This window comes from Protopterus annectens, chromosome 6.part0 (assembly GCF_019279795.1).
Source record: "Protopterus annectens isolate FY-2018-M chromosome 6.part0, PAN1.0, whole genome shotgun sequence".
In the NCBI taxonomy this organism is placed as follows: Eukaryota; Metazoa; Chordata; order Ceratodontiformes; family Protopteridae; genus Protopterus; species Protopterus annectens.
In genome coordinates this window covers 1,762,512,554-1,762,538,033 of record NC_056737.1, presented here as the reverse complement: position 1 = coordinate 1,762,538,033, position 25,480 = coordinate 1,762,512,554, and positions in this window count along the sequence as shown.

The window sequence follows — 25,480 nt, the reverse complement described above, 5'->3', positions numbered from 1 at the left end:
TAACACACCAACAACAATTCCATCTCAAACAGACCAGTTCATGAAACTGTTAATAGGCAAAGCCCTAACATCAAGCTTGACATTTAGAAATGTTGGTAGAATTCAGTCCCTGGATGTTCCAGAATAAGAAAACATTTTTATAAGACAGGTTCACACTTCCCTCCTGAGTAGTGTTCAGACTTAAAATAGTTGGAAGATGGACGTGGGTGACCAATGTACTACACAGAAGTAACAGTATGTATATGCAATAGGGGAAAGGAAACAATAAACATTTGACTGTATGTAACCAATTGCATTAGCAGTTTTCAGAACCCAAACAGAGAAAAATAACTTGTACAGATTATTTGGTATAATGCAAAAAAATTATCTGGCATTTGATCCCTTAAATAACAAAGCTATTCAATAAAGCCAGCAAAACACAGTGGATGAAATGGCATTAATTATGTGTCTTTCCTGATCTTTGCAACCAGTTCTATTGCAGCAACAATAAAATACCTAAATATATTTCTTACATTTTCAGATTAATATCAACAAATTAAAACACTGACTAGTACTAACAGGACTCAATTGCTATGCTAGCAAAACTGTGATGAAGAACTCAGAAAATTTCTAATCATTCCCCTCCTTCTAGAGGTATGCTATTTCCTCCTCACTCATCAAAGGGTTGTACACAACCCTGATCCATGGCGCCCCCAACACCAAAATGCACCATATAATGAAGCTAAGAAACAAGGCATAGACAATATATAAATGTTAGATAAGAAAAAAGGAATGTCTAACTTTCCTCAGAAATAAATGCAGACAGCTTTGGTAGAAGCAAAATACAACTTTTCTGAAGCAAAAACTATTTGACTCCTTTAAGCATCCCAAAATATTTCTTGTGAAGAGTTAAAGAATAAAAGAGATTAACCAGGAGATCACCCATCCATGACAGTTCTGCCTGTAAACATGAAAAACTCCAGTGACTTGCTTCTCGTAGTCAGAACCTATGTTGTCAGTCTTCTCTGTCACCCCTAACACCAGTACATGCACTGAACTAGAAAAAATTCCACACAGTCTCACTTAAACTGTTTCCTTAGTCACTGTACATGTGGCAAATGCATTACTAAATTGCTTACCATTCTTGTGCCATCTGGAACCTGCAACACATTTCAATTCTTCTCACTTGATTTTGACATCAGCCACCTTCCCACCCAGATAGAAATTCTCTAAATAAATATACATATTTAAAACAGCCAACCCTTTTATTGCAATATAACCTACTTCTAGTTCACAGCAAAATGTTATATAGAAAACCACAGCTATACAGCTTATAAATATATCAAGAATCTCAATCTTCTTCACGAGGAAAGGGCACAGTACCTTCACTAACTTATTTACCTTTATTAAGTCTATCAGCTCTTAAGCTGGAGGATTGGAAGATTTTTTTAATGGGTCTATATTTATGTCTTACTAAGGTCTTTGACAGTCCAGTTTCATACATTTTATCCATGGTTTGAGTACACTGTTTTAATATGGTTCCAAAGCTACCTCAAAAATTGTATACTCTTTCTCCTGGAAGATGAAAATTTCATCCAGACTCTTAGAAAATTAGTAGGTGAGACAAAGCAGTTACAGCATGCTTGGCTCATCTCTGAGAGGAAAATTCATCTGGTCTACTGTAAAGTCAGTGACTACTAGAAAGACAGATGAACAGCATACAACACAATGGGTACCAGGATGTGTAAGTGACTTTACAAAGCCTTGTGTTTGAGTAACCTTCATCATGTTTGTTTTAAGGAGCACGTGCGTGCTCTCTAGGAGTGATTGTAGACCCTTACACATGAGTGTGCATGATCTGCCAGTGGGAGGGGTTAATCCCTCTTCACGATCATCTCTTACTCTGTACACCTGGAAAGAGACAGAGAGAGAGACTTAATGGTCAGCAGGAAGGTGGTAAACCGAAAACAAAAAGCCTGTTTTTTCTCAACTCTTGTTTTAGGAACAGCTAAAGAAGCAGTCCATGGGATAAGCTAAAACTGCTATGCTAATGACAAGTTTCTAACCATGTGAGTCTCTATACCTGATAACATTGAGTGATATTTCAAACAAGACCCTCCTTTCTCATCCCTGAGATAGTGTCCAAAGAATTTCCTATGAATTTAATTAAGATATAGGCTATACTTTTTGCACCAAAGCAAAATTCAGACCAACTTCTCCAAACTGAAGCAAATTTCCTTCCCTCCTCTAATATCCCCACCGACATGTTTCAACCATCAAATATCATGGTTTGTTTTTGGACTCATCTATATCATTTACGGAATACATATAGCATATCAACAGAAAAATATCAACAATGCTAAGCAGATATTACTGTATCATCTGCATCCTCATTTGAAGAGACTATCCCCCGGACTCAGCAAGCCCTGCACAGTGTGCAGGACTAGTGCAGGAGCTCCAGCAGGTAATATGTCTGCCGTGTGATCCAGGAATAATCTGTAGGGTCATGCATGAGCGCTCCTACACTAGTCCTGCACGGACTCAGTCCCTGTATGCAAATTACCCCATTTGCAGGATAAATCCATTCAAATGAGGTGAATTTGTGATCCAGGAAGCTGGAAGCCGGCCGTGCAGGACTAGTGTAATCTGCAGAAATGTACTCCACCAGTAACGGAATACATTTCTGCAAACTACAAAAAGGAGCCATGACAGTTCAAATAAAGGGTGGATATTACATAGAAATCATGCCAATGGATAAGTATAAGGCCATTGGCATAGAAAACAATTGCAAAAATAAAAAAATCAACTTTTATTTTTTTTTATTAATAAAACCAAAAGGAGCAACTAGGCTGATGCAGAGTCACAAGTAGAAATGAAAGGCAAAATTCTCAGGTTAAAATCCAAATGAAAGGCAAAATCCTCAGGTTAAAATCCAACTTTAATTCCACTGCAAATCAGATAAGCGCTTTCACTCATTCATTTGAGCTTCATCAGATCATGTAACAAAGACCTTCAAGTACATAAGCTACATTTATACAGTTAAAACATCTCCTATTGGCTACTTCTTGTTACATATTCATGAGTTAATCTAAGCTTAAAGATATATGCACATATAAACATGCTGAGATGTATAAAATGACAAAGTGAATATAAAAAACATATAAAAACTCTCCCTGAACACTCAAGATGCTCTAATAAATATGTATATATAGATATATATGTCAAAAGAAATCTATTTCAAGGGGTAAAAACATATATGTTCCATCATTTATTATAAAATCTACAAACATTCCTCCGTTTGTTTAACATAGGTTTAATGGAGGCTCTCTCATTGAGACCTAAACCCCTATCTGCTCTCAATCTAACTATCCGCATACTCTCCTTACTCTCAGCATGGTTCCTGATGTCACCTCCTCGTATACTAGGTTTAATATTCTCAAGAGCTCTAAATAGGAAATAATGTTCAGGACCTTAGCTAAGGCATTGTGAGGTGAAGCCTTCCTAATGTGGTAAAGATGTTCTCTTATCCTGTCTTTAAAAAATTGGTTTTGCCAACATAAAATGCATCACATATTTGGCACACTGCCAAATAAACTATATGAGTAGTATCACAAAAGTTAGTGTGCATGTCAGGATGTTCAAAAATGGACTGGGGTCAAGAGAATTACCATGGTTTTGTGTGTTCAAGAGGCATTGACCATTCATCCCTTTTGAATAACATAGCATTCTCCTTAAATTTAATTTGTTCCTATATGTGTCATCAGTACAGAGAATAGGCCAGTGTTTATATTCTTGATTGCTGGACGATCAGTACTATATGGTAAAGAAACCCTTACATGAGTTGATCTATCATCTCTACCATTGTCTATTGTAACGGATCCAGCAGTAATAACTGGTCCAAAATAAGGGGCTGCTCTGTTCAGTCTAAGTTTATTGACATCTAAGAGGTTGGACTCAATCTCTTGTGAGCTATAGCCCTTCTAGCCTTATCTTGAGGTCACTCACTTCATTTAGGAAGCCTTCTTCTGTGGCATTTAGCCTAGAGGTTCTCATCCCCTGTCCTCTAATGATATTCTTAAAAATATGCTGTGGGTGCATACTATCACACTGTAATAGAGTATTAAAATAGCAAGGTTTCCTATAGACACCTGTATTAATCAAACCACATGCTAACTTTTCTATATACAAGTCAAGAAATTCTATCTTCTCTCTAGAGTGATTCATACTGAAGGTTAAATAGCCAGTGAGGTTGTTCAATATAGTATGGAACACAAACAATTCATCAACACTGCCTTTCCATAAAACAAAAACGTCATCCACGAAACGTCTATAAAAAGTTACATGTTGTTTAAACATTTCTAAATTAAAGAGACTCTCAAATTCCCAAAATGCCGAAAACATGTTTGCATAGCTGTTGGCACAAGGTGTGCCCATGGCTACACCACCTCGCTGTTGGTAAAACTTGTTGTCATAGGTGAAAAGATTGTTATTCAAAATGAGTTCAAGGAAATGTACAATGAGGTCTACTTTAACTGATGTATATTCGCTATGTAAGAGTAGATACTCAGTGATATAAATCAGGCCTATGTTATTTGGTAACACAGTAAACAAGGACTTGATGTCAAACGTTACAAAAATCAAGTTATCAACGTCACAAATGCCACCTAAGCAGTCATACAAATCTGTTAAAAACTGTTTGGAATCTTTCAGTACAACTTTGTTCTTATTTAATATGGGTCGCAAATGTTTCTTAACAATAGACAATGGTGGAGATGATAGATCAACTCATGTAAGGGTTTCTTTACCATATAGTACTGATTGTCCAGCAATCAAGAATATTAACACTGGCCTATTCTCTGTACTGATGACACCATCGGTAAACTTGTGGGGACTAAACCCTCTTTTTTATATAGGAACAAATTAAATTTAAGGAGAATGCTATGTTATTCAAAAAGGGATGAATGGTCAATGCCTCTTGAACACACAAAACCATGTGGACGCTGTAATTATTGTAATTCTCTTGACCCCAGTCCATTTTTGAACATCCTGACATGCACACTAACTTTGCTACCTGTGATACTACTCATATAGTTTATTTAGCAGTGTGCCAAATATGTGATGCATTTTATGTTGGCAAAACCAATCGCTGCTTTTAAAGACAGGATAAGAGAACATCCCTCACAATGCCTTAGCTAAGCACGAACCCCCAAGGGTCCTGAACATTATTTCCTATTTAGAGCTCTTGAGAATATTAAACCCAGTATCATCAGGAACCATACTGAGAGTAAGGAGAGTATGTGGATAGTTAGATTGAGAGCAGATAGGGTTTTAGGTCTCAATGAGAGAGCCCATTAAACCTATGTTAAACAAACGGAGGAATGTTTGTAGATTTTATAATAAATGATGGAACATATATGTTTTATGACATATATATCTATATATACATATTTATTAGAGCATCTTGAGTGTTCATGGAGAGTTTTATATGTTTTTATATTCACTTTGTCATTTTATACATCTCAGCATGTTTATATGTGCATATATCTTTAAGCTTAGATTAACTCATGAATATGTAAGAAGAAGTAGCCAAGGAGATGTTTTAACTGTATAAATGTAGCTTATGTACTTGAAGGTCTTTGTTACATGATCTGATGAAGCTCAAATGAAATGAGTGAAGCGCTTATCTGATTTTGTGGAATTAAAGTTGGATTTTAACCTGAGGATTTTGCCTTTCATCTGGATTTAACCTGAGAATTTTTTCTTTCATTTCTACTTACTGTGATGCATCAGCCTGCTGTTCTTTTTTTGTTTTATTAATATAAATATTATTCAAGTTTTTCTGGAGCACTGGGCGTTTATCCTGTTTGTCAGCAAGTGGTTTGTTCCTGTTTTATTTTTTTTAGCTGATCTCGACAGTTTAAGCGTAGGGCAGCAGCATGCAAATGGGATCAGGGAAAAACAAGGAAAAAAACTAAAATAAACATTCTAACCAACATCACTATTTTTCCATTATACTCAATGACAGGCAGAAGACAACATGGCCAGTGAATAGTGGTTGCTAAGGGGGGAGACTCAGTGTGGGACCTGTAACTATGCATCAGCAAGCAATCCTATGCAAATGAGGGGAATTATACTGAATCCCAGATCTCCCCTGCATGCTAGTCAGCACCCAACAGTGTAAGAGCAGGAATAGCTTGGTGCAAGTCTAGAAGTTAGATGACATCATAGGGGTGTGTGTCAGGCATACTGTAAGCGGATTGGAGCCCTCTGGCTCTTGTTTGCCCTTAGCTTAGCAGAGCTAAGCAAAGGGGTGTGTCTGAGGCTGCCTAGCACTCTTTACATTGCCAGCAGATGTGTGCACTGCTCACTGGGTTTTAAAGAAAAAAAAAGTAAACCAGGAAATAGCAGCTCTGTGCACTTTTGAGCACTGTGTTTGTGCGGTACACCCCCAGGCTTAAACAGTAAGGCAATCGGAAGGGAAAACAGCAGTAGGAAGGTAATCTAGGAGAACTAGCATAGCTGCCAGGTGAAATGTATCTGATTCAGCCAATTACACAGGCAGCAGCCCAGCCCAGCCCAGAACACTACTATAAATTATGCAAACACCTTTCCCTCTGGTTTTTCCCACATACTCTACACCACTAGTGTATATAACTGGGGAATTTTTAACAAACAAAAAAAAATGATAGAGGCTGAAGCAGCTATCAGATATCAACATGTGGAAGAGGCTGAGGGTGGTGAGAATGAGAATGCTGTCAACAAACCCACAGTGAGGAGACGGAGAAGAGTGTACAGACCCAGGGTAACCTACCAGGGGCTACATGAGCTGGACATAGTGGAGCGCTATAGGATGGACAGGGACCTCCTTCAGCAAATTGTTAAGCTGTGCTGGCCATGCCTGACACACAGAACTAACAGAGGGGAACCCATTCCAGTGGATACCAAGTTATGTGTAGGCCTAGGAATACTAGCCACAGGTACCTCCCAAAGCCCAACTGGTGATATCATGGGAGTCCCACAGGCATCAGCATCCAGGGTATTCCACTAGTTCCTGGAAGCTATGTCAGCAAATGCCGGTGAGCAGGTATATCTCCTCAACACTCGTGAGGTGTTGGCCAGCAACATGCATCCCTTCCACCAAATAGCAGAATACCCTGAGGTGGTGAGTGCTATAGACTGCAGGCACACATGCATCAAAGCATCACCCTGTGAGCGGGGTAGGGTCTACATCAACCACAAGGCCTTCCCCTCCATCAACTGCCAGGTCATGTGCGATGCCCAGGACATATTAATGAATGTGTGTGCCAGCTGCCCCAGAAGCTATCACAATTCCCACATCTGGAATCTGATGCAGCTGTACCAGAGAGTTGCCAATGGGGACATCCCTTATGGTCACCTAGTAGGGGATGCTGGTTATGCACTGGAACCATGGCTGATGACACCCATCAGAAATGCACACACGCCCGAACAAGAACTCCATAATGAGGCACAAGCACAGACCAGAATCATAATAGAGCATGTGTTTGGGATGCTCAAGTCACAGTTCCAGTGCCTGGAGACATCCGGTGGAGCCTTGCAGTACTCACCAGCTATATGTTCCCAAATTGTTATCGTATGTGCCATGCTACACATTATGATCCTGTGGAAACAGCTGCAGCAGGAACAGCATGGGGCAGGGCCATGCAGTCCCCCACCATTGCCAAGGCCTGCACAGGCACAGAGTGACAGAGGAGGAACAACCTGAGCCTGCCGCAGTAGGCAGATGGAGGTGTGCCCATTATGCCATGGCCTTTCCAAAGAGGCAATGCATAACACATACACTGACACAGTAGTGACCCAGGGAATGACACCTCTCTCTGACGCGCACATAGAGTAAAAGGGATGCCAAACATGACACTACCTGTGCTCATCCATGTATATGTGCATCTGACATAGGCAGCCTTCCAGCACCATCCTCAATACTGGCACACCTACAAGGCAAATCACTCAACTTACCAACTGCTGAATGTAGTAGTATGTGTTGTTACCTGTATCTGTGGTATGGATGTGAGCATGCAAGGGAATTGGGTGGCTGAATGGGATGCCAGCAGATAGTAGAAACCTATAGTGGCAGCATGAGATCTGTAACAAATACTGGTGTCACCATAGTATCCAGTATTACACATGGTGACAAAACCCACTGCAGGAAATGTGCTGGCCCACATGTGTGTCCATATGACATACACATGCCAGTCAGGGAGGTTCACAACAGTGACAGCCAGCAGGACAGGTGTAGACAAACACAAACAAAGGCTGTGCTAAGACCACTGAATGATGCCTATGGGTACATCTCAAGCCTACACAGACAGACTACATCAGGTCAGGCAGTGGGATGTTAGTTCTGAAGGGTAGGAAGTCAGAAACTAATATGTAGGTCAATCTAATGTAAGACCTGTAGTACACTGATATGCCTCTAGTCAGCATGATAGGTTAGAAAACAGAATGAAATGGAGTACCTGACATACCTGTATAGTCATAGCAAATGAGTAAAAGTGTTAGGTGTGCTCCCCCACTCCTGTGTAGCAATGTAGAAACAGTCAGGTGTGCCCCCCCATACCCTATGTGGACATGTAGTAACAGTCAGGTGTGCCCCTCCAATCCTATGTAGACATGTAGTAACAGTCAGGTGTGCCCCCTCAGTCTTGTGTAGCAATGTAGAAACAGTCAGGTGTGCCCTCCCTATAGCCTATGCAGACATGTAGTAACAGTCAGGTGTGCCCCCCCAATCCTATGTAGAAATGTAGTAACAGTCAGTTGTGCACCCCCATTCCTATGTAGATATGTAGTAACAGTCAGGTGTGCCCCCCCAATCCAATGTAGAAAGGGTCTATATTAGATCAGTGAATGCTTAAAAAAGCGAATACTGATTGATCAAACTTATGTAAGTGAAAGCTTAAAATATCGAAGCAACAGAAACCCCATTTTTTTCCTAGGGAAAGAATTTGGTTGTCTGTTTCTGTTGCTTCAGTATTTTCGGTGCTGTGGTGGAAACTTACGGGTCGGGTTTAGGTAAGTGTGTGATTGTGTGAATGTGAGTGTTAGGATGGGTTAGGTGAGTTAGGGTTAGGGAGTGGGTGAGGTGACTGTACAATAGTGATGGACCTTAGGGTTAAGGTTTGGGTTAAGGTAAGTGGATAGTTAGTGGTGTGTGTATAGTTTAGTGAAGGGTTAGGTGTCAGATTTTTGGTGTATGTGTGTAGATTGCTGTTTGTTTGGTGTGCTTGTGTTGTGTTTATGTGTTTTGGATCAGTTCGAGATTGCATAAGTTCAATCGATCAGCATTTGCTTTTTTAAGCATTCACTGATCTAATATAGACCCTGTAGAAATGTAGTAACAGTCAGGTGTGCTCCCCCAATCCTATGTAGACATGTAACAGTCAGGTGTGCCCCCCCAATCCTATATAGAAATGTAGTAACAGGCAGGTGTGCCCCCCAATCCTGTGTAGCAATGTAGAAACAGTCAGGTGTGCCCCCATATCCTATGAGATATGTAGTAACAGTCAGATGTGCCCCCCAACCCTATGTAGACATGTAGTAGTAGTCTGGTGTGCCCTCCCAATCCTATGTAGAAATGTAGTAACAGGCAGGTGTACCCCTTAATCCTGTGTAGCAATGTAGAAACCAGCAGGTGTGCCCCCACATATCCTATGAGACCTGTAGTAACAGTCAGGTGTGCCCCCCATAGCCTATGTAGACATGTAGTGACAGTCAGGTGTGCCCCCCCAATTCTATGCAGAAATGTAGTAACATGTATGTGCAGGTATAATACCAGTGGAGTACAGATGCCCAGAGGTGGCCAAGGTAGCAGGATAGATTGTAGCATTTGTTCAATATGCAGGTATGTGTGTGTTAGGTTGGTGTGTGTTTCATATTGTTTGAGATTGGTTAGTATGTATACAAGTTGAGGTATGACCTGGTGGCCATTGACCACTACCGCTGATGACAGGGCCAAGTCCTCACAACTGCAGTGCCAAGGACAATTCCCACCAGTATAACACACACTAGCAGTAAGCCATTGCAAATGTATGGTGGTAATATGTGTCACCATCTGACAGATTGACAAGGCATGGCTGTTGGGCTAGATATGCAAGCAGTACACAGGGGAAAGTACCCCAGACATACAGTATACAATGTGTAACTGTGAAATGGACACACCCTTGGAATTGTACATACAACCATGCATCACATTATCTGGGCCTGTAGTAGGAAATACCGGTGTCATCCGCCCAAACACTTGCAGATCACAAAGGTGATAGAACTGATGTATTGGGAAATAGCTGATGTACCTGCACATGCCAGCATAACTGGAATGCCCCGTGCATATCTGTGCGTCAGATGCAAGTAGTGTCCATAGCACACATGTACCCAGCTCACCCAAACATCACCCACAGGTAACTCTCTGGTTGTATACCTGCTGTTGGGAATGGGTACAATATGACCCCCACCTGTATATGGCAATAGCGGTAGAATGCAGTACGCAGTGCACGTGTCCCATGCGGGTGTGTCTCTAGCTGTAGGTAGCACCCTGCCAGCATCCACACCACCTGATTAATACTGATAGAAAGTATTGGCATGAACACCTAGCACACCTACCATGTCACCCCAGGGGAATATACTGTATAGCGGTCTGGGACTGTAGGACTGACAAAATGCAATGGCCTACCACATCTGGCCCGCATCACCACCAAATGGCCTACATGCCTCTGCCAAAGGCCTGTGTCTCACAAATACTGCCAATTCATGTTATGTCATGGACTCCCAAATAACAACATAACACACTCCACATAAGACATATGCAAGGCCATGTGGACAAACCACAGTAACATGTCCAACATGTCCCACTGCATGAACTGTGGACCAACACCAAAACATAGCTGTGATGAGGTAATAACCTTAGGGAAAGTATCAGAATGTATGCATAATGTATGGAAGAGGATAGAATAATAAGGGCGGGTGGGAGCATGGGCAGCATGGAATGTGCAAGGTCCGACACACAGCTGTGTGCGCACACTATACCTGCCTGCAAAAACATACATGGGTGGCTACAAACCTACCTGTACACCACAATAGGGGTAATGTCCTGACATATGACCCCTGCCTCTGGGTAACATGTGTGAATCTGTATAGCTGTTAGGTATTGCCACAACAAGATAAGCCCATACCATCATGTCAATGGATGTACAAGTATGGTATTCTCTGCCAGCACTGTACCAAGGTGATGGACCAGATACACAGACCCAGTAGCAAGTGTCTGCAGCTCCCCCTCTAGAATGGTATAACATTCCATGAATATGTAGGCGTTTGTCCACAATACTGGACACAGCTGCATGCACCTTTATTCCACAGGACATCATTGTGAGCAAGAATGTCCATCTGACAGTATTGAGGACATAAAACATCACAGTGTACAACAGTACACATGTCTGAATATCTCTGCTAACACCAGTACCATGTAGCAGAAGCAGCACAGACACAATCACCTGCAGTACACACTATCCCTTGCATAGTTTGATGCCATGTTACCAAATGATCTATGGATACCCTGCAGAAACAGGTTGCTACCTGTAGGTGTACAACACGAATGTCTGCACTGGAGTACAAACTACCTGGAATGGATCCACACATTCAATACAAAAGGGCATACTGGGCATGCTCAGACACTTAGAGAAATGAAGGCAATGTCAGACAACAACATATTGAAAGGTCATACTGGGCATGCTCAAACATTTAAACAAATGAAGCCAATGTCTGCAAACAACAGTGAATCATACATATCTGACAGTTGCAGATGTTAGTGCATACACTCCTCAGTATGCACCAGTCATGCTTTGCACACAAATTGGATAGGAATAAACACATATATCCAATGACAACTCATTATAATATGCCAAAAGTACACATACGTAGATGTGTGGAAGAGAGTGACTGTGATAAAAATCCATCCATCATGAGGCCTGTCCCACCCAGCACACAGCCAATTGGCTACAATCACATGATTTGTAAATATCAGTCACTGTAGAAATTAGCCACTGGTATCCATCAGCATTATAGACTATGTGGTGCAAGTGCTAGCTGTGTAACATTACTGTACAAGGCAGTAATCATCTAGCAGCTGTATACATGTACCTGTGGAATATAACCCTGCATGTTCCTGCCTGTGGTGTGTCAACCTCTAGATGAATGGGTTATGGCCCAAGCGCACACACTGCACTCCCCATAGCCTTACTATGACAAGCCTGCTGATGTCATCCACTTAGAAATACACCTTTGGGAATGGAATAGCCCCATAGTCTCTTGTGGCATGGCCTAAAACTGTGTAATGTTGTAGTGTGATAAACTAGTTAGGTAGGAGTTCTAATCCTAGACATGGCAACTGTTTGTGTGTGTGTGTGTGTGTGTGTGTGTGTGTGTGTGTGTGTGTGTCTGTGTTTGTGTGTGTGTGTGTCTCTGTCTATGTAGGGAGCAATGTATTTTAGGCTAGTCACACTCATTACAATTTGAATGCCCTACATTGGCAAGCCTGTTGATGTCATTCACTGTGAAATATACCTTTGGGAAAGGTGTAACCCAGTAATCTCTGTGGCATATCTTATAACTGTGTAATGCTGTAGTGTGGTAAACTAGTTTTGTAGGAGTTCTAATCCCAGACACAGCAATTGTGTGTGTGTCTCTGTCTGCTTAGGGAGAAATCTTTTTAGGCTACTCACACTCACTACAATTCAGATGCCCTACTTTGGCAAGGCTGCTGTAGCCCAGTAATCTCTGTGGTTCATCCTATAAGTGTGTAATTGTGTAGTGTGATAAACTAGTTAGGTAGGAGATCTAATCCCAGACATGGCAACTGTGTGTGTTTCTTTGTGTGTGTGTCGCTGTCTGTGTAGGGAGCAATGCTTTTTATGCTAGTCACACTCACTACAATTCAAATGCCATATTTTGGCAAATCTGCTGATGTCATTCACTGTGAAATACACCTTTGGGAAAGATGCAGCTCAGTAATCTCCATGGCACATCCTATAACTGCGTAATGCTGTAGTGTGATAAACTAGTTAGGTAGGAGTTCTAATCCCAGACATGGCAACTGTGTGTGTGTGTCTGTGTAGGGAGCAATGCTTTTTAGGCTAGTCACACTCACTACAATTCAAATGCCCTACCTTGGCAAGGCTGCTGATGTCATTCAATGTGAAATACACCTTTGGGAAAGGTGTATCCCAGTAATCTCCGTAGTGTGTCCTATAACTGTGTAATTGTATAGCGTGATGAACTAGTTAGGTAGGAGTTCTAATCCCAGACATGGCAACTGTGTTTGTGTGTGTGTCTCTGTCTGTGTAGGGTGCAATGCTTTTTAGGCTAGTCACACTCATTAAATTCAAATGCTCTACTTTGGCAAGGCTGCTGATGTCATTTGCTGTGAAATACACCTTTGGGAAAGGTGTAGACGAGTAATCTCCATGGCACATCCTATAACTGTGTAATGTTGTAGTGTGATAAATCAGTTAGGTTGGAGTTCTAATCCCAGACATGGCAACTGTGTGTATATTTGTGTGTGTCCCTACCTGTGTAGGGAGTGATGCTTTTTAGGCTAGTCACACACACTACAATTCAAATACCCCACTTTGGCAAGGCTGTCGATGTCATTCACTGTGAACTACACCTTTGGGAAAAGTGCAGCCAGTAATCTCTGTGGTGTGACCTATAACAGCATGATGCTGTAGTGTGATATAGTACTTTGCTAGGGGTCCTAGTCCCTCTAGTCCCACACATTACAAGTGTGGATGTTTGTGTGTGTTTCTTTATTTGTGTTGGGAGCAATGTTTTTTCGGCTACTCACATGCATTATAATTCAAATGCCCTACTTTGGCAAGGCTGCTGATGTTATTCAATGTGAAATACACCTTTGGGAAAGGTGTAGCCCAGTATTCTCCATAGTGTGTCCTATAACTGCATAATTGTGTAGCATGATGAACTAGTTAGGTAGGAGTTCTAATCCCAGACATGGCAACTGTGTTTGTGTGTGTGCCTCTGTCTGTGTAGGGCACAATGCTTTTTAGGCTAGTCACACTCACTACAATTCAAATGCTCTACTTTGGTAAGGCTGCTGATGTCATTCACTGTGAAATACACCTTTATGAAAGGTGTAGTCGAGTAATCTCCATGGCACGTCCTATAACTGCGTAATACTGTAGTGTGATAAATTAGGTAGGAGTTCTAATCCCAAACATGTCAACTGTGTGTATGTTTGTGTGTGTGTATCCCTATCTGAGTAGGGAGTGGTGCTTTTTAGGCTAGTCACACATACTACAATTCAAATGCCACACTTTGGCAAGGCTGGAAATGTCATTCACTGTGAAATACACCTTTGGGAAAGGTGCAGCTAGTAAACTCTGTGGTGTGACCTATAACAGTGTCATGCCGTAGTGCGATAGAGTAATTTGCTAGGGGTTCTAGTCCCACACATTACAAGTGTGGATGTTTGTGTGTGTTTATTTTTGTAAGGAGCAATGCATTTTAGGCTAGTCACACTCACTACAATTCAAATGCCATACTTTGGCAAGGCTGCGGATGTCATTCACTGTGAAATACACATTTGTGGAAGGTGTAGCCCAGTAATCTCAGTGGCGCGCCTTATAACAGTGTAATGCTGTAGTGTGATATAGTATTTTGGTAGGGCTTCTATTCCCACAGATGGCAAGTGCGGATGTTTGAGTGTGTGTTTCTATGTCTGTGTAGGGAGCAATGCTGTTTAGGCTAGTCACACTCACCACAATTCAAATGCCCTACTTTGGCAAGACTGCTGATGTCATTCACTGTAAAATATATCTTTGGGGAAGGAGTACTCTAGTAATCTCTGTAGTGTGTCTTGTAACTGTGTAATGCTGTAGTGTAATAAATGAGTTTTGTAGGAGTTCTAATCCCAGACATGGCGGGTGTGTGCATTTTTGTGTATGTGTGTGTGTGTGTGTGTGAGTGTGTGTGTGTGTGTGTGTGTGTGTGTGTGTGTGTGTGTGTGTGTGTGTGTGTGTGTGTGTGTGTGTGTGTGTGTGTGTCTGTAGTTGTCATTCATATCCTGTGTGCAGGTGACTGTAAGTGTGTAATAATTGGACTCATTGTGGAGTGGGTTTTGCAAATATCTTATATGGTGGCCCTATTATTTGTCACAATATCTACCTTACAAGGATAACTAATGTGAAATAGCAGAGAGGTTGGGGTGGCAATCCATACACCTACATGTGACATCAAGGCCTGGTGAACAAAGTTAGCAACTCATGTATTACACAGAGAACACTCTCAACCCATGTCTCATACACAAACACACTTGCCTATGCAACAACTGCTATGTTGGCAGACTCTTGCATATTGCCCACAAATAGTAACCATGGTGTGATTTCAGTGGACGGCTGTGGGCATGGAACCCTGTCCATCAGTAAAATATGCGCATACATGCAGACAGTGGGCTTTCACTATGCTCCCCACTGGATGCCTGCAACACCTTTGGTGCCATCAAATGTGACTCACAAAGGACATGCCATGCCTTATACACATGCCCGGTATGGACAGATGCCACTGACAGCAGGGAATACATGTATCATGCTATCAATGTAGGTGCAGGGTCAACCTGCTGTCCATTACCTGCTTCTGCCACACATGAGGGACAGGAACATCTGATTATAACAATCTGTGTACACAACAAGGGCCAGACACCCCAAGTACAGTTCCACATGTCACTGTACATGCATGTGGGATGTGTGCACATCTTAGCCAGTGTCCATGTCATTGACTAAAGAACACATACATGGCAAGCATTGAACAGTAATGGCCACACACAATAGCTACCCAGGTGTCTGGATGGTGAATACAATACCCACCTGTGTAGGCCAATCCAGACACTACACCCCTGAGCCACACTGCAGACCATTGTCATATGGCCTGATGCCAAGGTATACTCTTCACCTAGCCTTGTATAGCCTTCTGGCACAGCCAACCACTATGCACCCATAAAGCAATGCATGCATGCATGTCAGTACTGGCACCCTGTGTTGGTGTGTGTGGTGTATGATGCTTTTGACCATATTCACACTCACTACAACCACATTGGCATACTGAAGCATGCTTTTTAATGTCAGACACCTCCACATACTGTTTGCCCATATAACCTCTGGATAACCCCTGTGGTGCATGTGATACCTGCACAGTACTGATTGTGGCAAACTAACTAGTGAGGAAGTATATTCCTGACCCTGCCAAGTGTGTCAATGTGTGTGAGTCACTGACAGAGTGTGTCTGCATTGACGCTGACACCTGTTCATGTAGACAGGCACATCTACTAGACCTACCATATCGCTACCATATCACTGTTGCAGATGTCACTCACCATCACATATACATTTGGAGAGCTCCTCAACATGTAAGTTATGTGGTGCATCCAATAACTGCATAGACATGTGATAGCAATGCATAGTCAGTCAGGGGTTTAATACCCTCTACTGGTAAGTGTGTGACAAAAACATGCTTAGGTTTTACTCTCCCTCCCCCTCCCTGACTTTTTCTTGCCTCTGTCTGACTCTCTCACTCCCTCTCTGGTAGATGTGGAGAACTACACCTGCTTTGCTTAGGCAGCAGCACATGTTTTGTAAGTGAAGCTCATGATCAGCATGAATTGCATCCCTCTTCTAGCTGATTGCATGTGGAACAGCTGTGGCAACATTCCTATAGTCAATTGCATGGAAACACACTCCAATATCTAAAAACATCATGTTGGTGTAGGGTCTTTTCATTCACTGTGAGCAGGACCTAGATCTGCTGTTTAGCAAACAGCATCACAGCTAGATTGGATATTTACCTCTAACAACATACACTGTGTATAGCATAATTTATTGACATCATATCTGATAACAAGCCAGTGAGATATCAGACTGCTACACATGTTATGTATAGTAGGGGTTATATTTGAGGACATAACCTGGGCATACTGTGGTTGTGTGTACAGTCCTGAGGTTTGTGTATATATGGTGATTGTCGATAGTATGTGTATTGTGAATATGTACCTAGGCCTGTGTACAGACTGTGGTAGATGTGGTCCTGTTCTATCTGATGCTACATGCTGCTCCACTGTATGTTAGCCTATTGGCTTACATGTTTGTAGGGCCAAACACACACATGTCCCATACCATAAACAGGCATCAGTCCACACTTTGTAGTGGCCCAGTATATGTAGGGTTAGTGTGTGAGTGGCACATATGAGGATGGTGTTGATCAGATAGTCCATACACTGTAATATTAGGCTAGCTTACTGTATGTGGCTGTGTTCACATTGGTTGTGCTTATGCACTTTCACACAGGTATCTGTTACTCTGTGCTGTGACATGCCTGTAGAGCCTGCAATATATGCAGGCACATGTGTATTCCCCCATAAGAAATATAGGCCAGTGTTGTGGCAGTCTGCCTGTAGCCTGCACAGTGTTTTGTTACATGCCTAGCAGCTTATTATAGTTACCCAGTGTGATGTTATGTCCAGATACTTGCCAGAGGTACTGCTGCCAGGCCACCATAACAGTCATGTATGTCAGACAAAGCAGTGGGATGCTGTACAAATGTATGTCACTAACTAGTGGGTAGTATGCAGCCATGTGACCTCTGCACTAGCAGTTCTCATGCATCAGTCAGACAGGAGTGTGTGAATGCATAACCTTTTTGGGCATATGTATTCTAGTATTTACGTGATATACCCATCTACATGGCTGTTAACATCCACATTGTCAGGCTTGGTCCACATGTCTTGCACTAAGGGGTTCTGTGTATACCTCCGGACTGACCAGAGTGTGTCAGACTGTCCACATTTATTGGCCATATCTCTGCTGTAGTCCACAGGCTCATTACTGTGCTAGCATTGGTACTGTACTATGATGTCCTTAGGATGTCTCTCAGTAGCCAATGGAGTACATGTTAAAGGCAGATGTGACCTTCCACACACAACATGTCTGTTAAGACAACCCTTATTACAGTATTAACAGTCTACATATATATCTGCAATACATACCTGACATCCCCTTGCACTAAGAGGTTGGGACTATTGGGGCTGAGGCAGGACTCCACTTCATTATCTGGACATATGGTGAACATATATGTATATATAATTATCCATATATCTATATAGAGAAATACACTTAGACATAACATATGTAAATGTATATATATATATATATATATATATATATATATATATATATACATATATATATATATATATATATATATATATATATATATATATATATATATATATATATATATATATATATATATATATATATTATGCATATACACACACACACACACACTCACACACACACACACACACACACACACACACACACACATATATATATTATATATATATATATATATATATATATATATATATATATGTATATATATATATACACACACAAAGAGATCTATACATGGCCATATATATGATGCACTATACAGATGTGTATACAGATATATGTATGAATATACATGTGGATGTACATGTAGACATATATCAACATATGTATATGTATATATCCATATTCCTGTCATGTGTAAACATCATGGTTGTGTATACCTTCCCAGATGTATCTTACCATATGTATCATATGTATCTGATATGTATACATTATGATAAAACAACATATGCGATGCAACAGTCATATTAACTCATTACAGCCGAGTGACTTCTCCAGGCGTTTCTACAGTTACATCCTATTGCACCTTCCAAATATTGCTTGCCTATTCATATTTGTATTAATACCCCAAAACCATGCTACATACAAGGTATATTATTATTTTATCTTGAATAATATATGAAACACACAATAATTGTACTATAATAGGACTCACTTCACTTAGTCTTAGAACCAGAACTATAAAGGTGATAACTTACACTATAACAAGTACTATGCAACTGTGGAAGTAAAGGCAATTGTTCAATACTAACCCATATGTGTAGTGACAGATATATTGAAAAACAACAGCGGTCATCACAGTGGTCATGGCGTAGTGGTTAAGTGTTGTGACAATAGCGTACAGGGTCCTGGGTTCAAGGGTTGTTAATTTTGTTGCTGAGCAGAACAAGAGCTGTCAGATACAGAGTGGTTAAGCTAGTTTTGAGCAGCTTTAAGCATGTTTGTGTGGGTTTGCGTGAAGCTAAGTGGTGCTAAGCTATGGGTAAATTTGCAGGCACTTACACAGTGTAGGCTTTGCTTACCAGTGCACAATTTAGCTTAGCTGTTATATTGGAACAATGTTCATACCTGATAAGCATGGCTTAGCCCTGGTAACCAGTTCTCACCACCCAGTCCGATAACATAACAGGGTAATGACATCTGTAATAAGTGTATGTAATACCATGTACAATACATGTGCCTATGTGCTTTTAGTACAGTAGCAAGGGGTGTGAGTGTCATGTCTGGGACACACAAGTATATGAGGCCTCTACAGCACTGTTATCCATGTGAATGTGTTACATACAGGGCTAGTAGGCCAGGGTACATGCTGTCACACTGGCATGTAGTGTATCATGGCAGTACTACTGTTGACAGTGCTTTCCAAGGCAAGAGTAGAGTGCTAAATGTAGTACTGCCAACAGGCATACCTGCAGGCATAGCTGGACTCTGATCCTCCCTGTTGTGTCTCTGGTGTGTGAGCTGTGTCACAGTATATATCCCCTACTGGATAATGATCCAACATGTGGAATGTAACTGTATACTACTGTCTGTACAGCACATGTTAGTGAGGGCTTCCAACATGTAGTTATGGCATACAGGCATACATATTGTCATCAAATGTCTATCTGTCACCACATTCATCTTACTGCATAGCTACTTGCCAAGCTGATGACTGTCAGTCCCTGTACAGATGTGCAGATGGCAGGTATCCAGCTGGGATACGTACGGGCAACCTATGCTTGATTGACACAGACATGTCTTCCCAGCCGTGTAAGAGCTTGCTCATATAGGAGACAACACCCTGTATGCACCACATGCCACAGGTACACACTAACACAGTCAACAGAACATACTTGGCTACAGGTCTCCCTCACAGGCACTAACGATGTGTTGTAATACATGTTGCATACATGTCATCTTGATCACCTCAGTGGCCATGTGCAGGAGGCACCCAGAGGATTGGCTGATGTGTGTCACTCTCATGCTGAGGGTCACCACAGTGGTGTCTGTTGATAGATTGTCTGCTGCCACATGACAGGTGGCAGGATACCACTGTACACACATCCCCTACATTACCCATCTCTCCATGGACAATAGCTAGGTACACAGCTATGACCACCTGCAGCGATGAACCCCAGTACTGACACATGTGTACATGTGCATTACTGAGGATAGCAGTGTTTGTGTGTTAGTACACCTTTACTTGGGAAATCCATAAGGTCCTTCCCAACCACCACAACACCCATTGCCATAGTCAGTTGTGGCTGCTGCTTCTGTATGAGACATTACATGTACCCTGTTACTCTCCTTACTGGCTACACAAGCCTTGCAGTACAAGCACAACAGTATTGTACAAATGGGTCAAGAGGCGTGGGATACCTATTGAGTTCTGGCAATTGTGTGTATGTGTGCATATCCGTATATCTGTAGGGTACAGCATTCAGATGCAAATACTCCTATTACAATGCCCAGTGCCACATAGTAGTACAGATAGTATTGTTGCTGCCCATAGGTGAGGAGTAACAATGCAATACCCCACTATGCCTGTGGCATGTGCATTAGATGCATATCCCTGTAGTACCACTGTTGGGATATACAATGGGTTGTATCCCAGTCTTGGGCAATGTGTGATGGTGGGGATGTCAGAGTGTCATCATAGGTTTCAGGGAGTACAATATCCACTAAGGGATGTGGGTGCTATGTACACTGTCATTACACTAAGGTCCACCTGGTATATGTCCAATGTACAACTTTATGGTGACTACTGTCACCATCAACCATACAGGTAACTGATACTACAATCCAGCCCAGTTATGCATGTGCTGTGTGCAGCCTACCTGTGACACATTGGACACCCGGTCAAGTTAGTGAACAGCGATAGGCCCAGGTCTCTCTGATGTGTGTCTGCCTGTTATGTGTCTGTTAATGTGTATATGATGGTATATCACACTATGTATTGTCCATATACAACCATTAAATCCCCCATTACCATACTGTACATGTCTGGGGATGTTCTGCATGTAACAGGTAACCTGAAACACACCTCACCCTAAATGCTGTGTGGTGTGTGCAATGAAAGCCACACACTTCAGTAGCACTACTTACCTAGATAAGGGTGTAGTCCCAGTGTTCCCAAGTAAGAGTGTGCTTTTATGTGGATGGGTCTACATCATGTTGCAGATTATACATGTACCAGCGGGTCACCTGTACATGTGGCACAGGCAATAACTGTTATACAAACCTGTGACGTGTTCAACTGTACCCCAGATATGTCACAGCCATGGTGTCATTACAGTGCCATACCCCATTGTGGAATATGAATACAGACCATCCTTCTGCTGACACATGCACACCTACAACACAAATGGATAACATTATGGAGACCACAATCAGCCAGTGTTACAAACAGCTATAATGCATCATTGCTGGACGACTACACAACCTGACATGTATGCATTAACCTTTACTCCTGACAACATGTTACACTGCAGTACTTAGGTACACTGTAGTACAATCATCGTGTGCATCAGGTGGGAGGGTGGCCTAATGGTTAAGGTGTTTGCCTTACAAACACAAGGTGCAGGGTTTGAGTCTCACAGGGGATAATTGGCTAGGCTTAAAATGGCTCACAAGGGCAGTTAGCTTAGTACTCATCTATGAACCTATGAACCTAAGAACCATATTAACCTGTCCCTGCATTGATGTTATGGATGACAGGGATGTGACACAGGTATCATCATATGCACAGGGTGTGTTGTTGGTTTGCCAGATGTTGAGGGCGGGCCATACATTTGACATCATGTGTGTGTGGGTGAGAGGTGTAATGAGGTGAACTGGATGTGGTGATGTGGTATGTGTAGGTATGGTGTTGCCCTAGGTGTGTTTGTATAGGGTGTGGGTATGCATGCGCACAGTTCTACCATGTGGCTGCCCTATACAGCTGTTTATGGACAGCTGCGGACCATACCTGCAGGGTTTGCAGTTCACTGCCTCCGGCCATGGACACGTGGACTGTGCTTGCCAGGGGTTCCACAGGCACGTCCAGGTACAGACCTCAGTGTGCTACTCTCCCCTGATGATGACAGATGTCCACTGGAACCAGGTCCCTCCTGGGACTGGCCAGGACCACATGCTCGTGGCCTGCTATGGTGTGGTGTTGACAGCACCCTCACAGTGCTGGGACTGGTAGTGCAACTACAGGAGCACCTTGTCCTAGCATGTCCATGTTGACCACCAGTTGTTGCTGGCCTATGTCCACGTGGCTGTGGCTGCACTCCCACCACATGTTCAAGCATGGACAAACCATGGTCGAAGAGGACCATCATCTCACCACACCATCTATCTATGAGCTCGGTATAAGCACAGATGGCACCAGAAAGTTAATGGAAGTTGTCACTTGGAGATGTGAGAGCAGCCCTCTGCAGCCTCAGGCCCTGTCTGGTGTAAGATTCCATATATGCCTGTGCCACCATGACAGCCTGAAACATGTGGCTGGTGGTACTAGTTGTGGCATATCTGCCAAGGGCATGATGACCAGTGGTCCTACCATGAGCAACCTGGAATATCTGCCTATGTGGTGCCCTGCCAGACATCTGGCTATGCCTTTCATGATCAGACACAGTAGGCATGGATACCGCACTCTCCTGTGCACTGCCACCAAATGCCAGCTGTCCCTCCACTATGGCTACTGGTGATGGGGTATGGATAGGCACTAAAACTGTGTACAGGGTTGGGGTGGCTAAAAGGGGGATGTCAAATGATGGCACTGTTTTGGCCACTGACAACCCCACCTGTGCCTCTACAGTACTGTCATCATCTTCAGTGTCTGTATGGACACCAACATCAGACTGCATGCAGGAGGGACCCTGACCCACCTCGCCACCTGTGGGGGAAAAAAATAAATGCACTTTAAGGCCTGTACAGCATTGCATAACAGTACACACACACACACACACACACACACACACACACACACACACACACACACACACACACACACACACACACACACACACACACACACACACACACCACCTTAATACCGATCTGTCCATGACTTTACAGACAGTCCCACATTTATTTCCATGTGTTCTCCATCCTGCAACACACTTGGTAATATACACTTATTAATACCACTCATTAACGTATCATTCCTCTAAATGCCTAGACAAGTGATCACAACACAAGCCCTCTTACACCATTACCTCCCTGACCTGAGTGGAGTGGTTTTACATGGCCTCACTGCTGTCATTCAGTGTTCACCCTATGTATGTCTGGTCATCGTGAGCATGGCCCCTGTATGTGAGCGGCTGCTATGTTCACTCCATAATATCACGCAATGGAGTGTCATGTGTAAGTATTTCTCAGTACATGCCAGATATGCTGCTCAATCAACTTATCATGTGACAACTGTAATATATGTATACACTCCCTGGTGTTGTCTAGTAATTCCTCAATGCATCTGTAGTGCTGCATACATGAATTACCAGTCACCCCTCTGCTGAATGCAATAATAAGGGTACACCTGGTGTGTACCTTCCCTCCCAATGCATGTTCCATGCTACAGACCTTATTATACTATCAGCTGTCCTGTGATTACCTACATGACAAGTATTCCTGGTGTGTCATGTGTCAGCCCATGTGCATGTATTGAACGATCTTAAAGGGAAGTACTGCTGTATGAACAACCCCGCAATCACACATGTGCATACATAAATACCCACACAATCACACGCATGCACACACGCATCTTACATGCATCAACCTCCCTCCACTTTGCCAGAGTGACCCTACAGACAAAATAACCACCAACTGAGACACACACACACATGCATACAGGTGAGGTTGCACAATGATAGTACACACAGTCCTTCTATTACCCATCTGTCAACATGCATAACATATTGTACACAACAGCATGCAGTGCAGCTATAGTCAATCCATGCTAACAACAGTATACATATGTGTGATGCATGTGCTGTGTTAGTAGGTGATGCCCCTTCCCCTGGATGCCACTGCGCCCATGTACACAGTAATGCTGTGCACCTGTTCTGCACCCTGCCATGTACTGTGCACCAAACCTCACAGGTGTACAGCCCATTGCTGAATGTGTAGTACTGTGTCATTTATGTCAGCTCTAATGCTCACATATCCTATGTTTTTCAGCAACGCATACCTGGGATAATATGTGGACAGATGTCATTTGTGAATGCCTGATGTCTGGTTTACAGATCTCAACATCAGCGGACCATGTATGACCAATCCAATACTATTACATTGACAACCATCAGAGCATACCATGGCTATGTTGAGTGTACACACCCTTATTGATATGACGCACCCTTCCTTGATCTGCCATGGGACCACATCACCGCATATATTAACAGTACATGAGCTCAATATGTGACATATGTCCTGTACATTCAGAAGCAGTGTCTACAGAATGTGTTAGGTGTTTGGATGCTGACCATGATGCATACACTCGGTGTATGCATATGTGTGCACACCCTTATCATGATGGTTTGTTGCACCTATTGTTATGTGTACTACAGCAGTCACTACTCTTGGCAGGGCTATACTAGCATGGGCCATCTGCATTTGCCAGTGTATGCTCAGTCTGCCCTAAACATGTCTCCCAAAGCTGCATGATTGCAAAGTCTACTCATGTGCACATCCCTTGGTGTTCACCCACTGCCGTCACTATTGCTGTGGGGGTAGGGTTACATCTGCCACATTTCCTGAACCTGACTGTGTGCAGATACAACCATTCATAGCATCCTTAGGTTCCCTGCTGCAGTGCACTGGTGTGTCATGCTGACACCCCCTCCCCACGTTCAGCCTTTTTGCAGATACTTGACAAGTAAGGCCTACACATGTGTGTCAGTTTGCAGTGTCCCATACACTGAACACCACATGTTACAGCCTAGTCCCAGCTGATAATGTGGACCACAGTAATATGTTATGCCATAGTGTAACTCTGTAACAGTTGCCATTGTACTACTGGTATATACACTGTTGTTGCACTGTATACGGGTGATGTTTCACACATGTCCTTACTGTAGGCCTTGTCTTCCACCATTATGTTACTCCTTGTGGACACATTCCACAATGACAGGATGTCAGTTATCTTGCAGGTGTCTGACATACCCTTCCAAAACCCCATCATGGTCACAACTTTGATGACATGCATTTAACAGCAACAATACATGCACATGTACAGCATGCATTCTGGGTAGGTGTGTTAGATCTGTACATGG